The sequence below is a fragment of the Halyomorpha halys genome, unplaced genomic scaffold (assembly GCF_000696795.3).
Source record: "Halyomorpha halys isolate HHAL.00 unplaced genomic scaffold, Hhal_1.1 Scaffold2203.1, whole genome shotgun sequence".
Taxonomy (NCBI): domain Eukaryota; kingdom Metazoa; phylum Arthropoda; class Insecta; order Hemiptera; family Pentatomidae; genus Halyomorpha; species Halyomorpha halys.
In genome coordinates this window covers 94,650-96,056 of record NW_027105564.1, presented here as the reverse complement: position 1 = coordinate 96,056, position 1,407 = coordinate 94,650, and positions in this window count along the sequence as shown.

Below are 1,407 nucleotides of genomic sequence, written 5' to 3'. Positions count from 1 at the left end.
TTTCGTATTTTTATTTCTTTGCCATATCAACTGGGTGTCACCCTATTTTCTGAAAATTTTGAGAATATAGAAATGAAAGTTCTTAGCTACCGTGAATTTCGTCATCCTGGAAGAACATGAAAAAGCATATTTTTATAAACGTTTAAAATACTTCAGGTCTGCAGTAGACTGTCAAAGGTAACAGAAAACAAATAGTTATAATCTTTCAGCCTCATGAACGTACATAAGACACTATTAAACTTATCCCTTCAAGCCTCACTTAATAAACTTAAATAGAGAAAACCTTTCTTTAATACTTACTGCATTTTCCCTCTGAGTGTCACTGTTAAGAATCTATTATAATCCACTTATTTTTTGTCTTCTATACATAGTTTAAGTACAATTTTATTTAATTATCTATAATATGATCGTCTTCTAAATTTGTTAAATTTACTGCAAAAATATTTACATTTTTCATATTTCATAATAAATTTTGGAATAAGCTTAACTCCTTATATTTTAAATTATTGACTTAATCACATCATCAGTGTAAACTTGGGAACATAAAGTAAAAAATCTTTTTTTTCTGTAATGATCGACACAATCACACTTCAGTTATAACTGGTACAAATTGAAAATGCAAGGAATGTAAAATATGAAAATGTTGTAATTATTTTAATTGATAATATTGATTGGTAAAGAATGTTCGAGGTACAAATTAAGAGAATTAGGGATCCAAATTGATCTCTACTCTAGAGATTGGAGCTTTGCTGAAATAATACCGATCGTATACATCGAAATGAATACATGCTTTCATATTTGGAATGCTCCTCAACTGCAGACCTAACAAGATTGCAGTGGATGCTCCTTGGTTTGTAAGAAATAACCGATTGCATCGGGAATTACAAATAAAGACAATAGAGGATTGCATCAAAAACAGGCTCATGAAGTTCCACTCCCAGTTACCTACAGTTAAAGGAGCAGTGACCTACTACTTGAGAAACCCAACCACAACCCGAAGAGTGAAGCCCAGGCTGCTGCAGGACATCCTGTTACAAATTCTATATTTAACAGTTCTGTTATTGTCCCCCTATTTGAAAATTTATGAAAGTTTATTTCATCTTAATTTTTTTTCTCTTCATCTTTTCCTTAAATTCACTTTCATTTTTTTCCTATTAGAAGTCAATTATTTATTTTGTTATATCCGTAAATGTCATTGTTTTTATTATTAACGTTTCTTTCATCTTTTATTAAGAATCATTATTTTAATCTATTTATTTATTAATCATGTATCTTCATTTTTTGTTTTATTTATAACATTGTATATAGTTAGGGGTGTCGTTTGTATGAGACTATGCCCCTTAATCAATTGTTAAAAAAATGATTAAGAAAGTTTGGAGATCTTGGTTAATAACAAAAAAAAAAAAT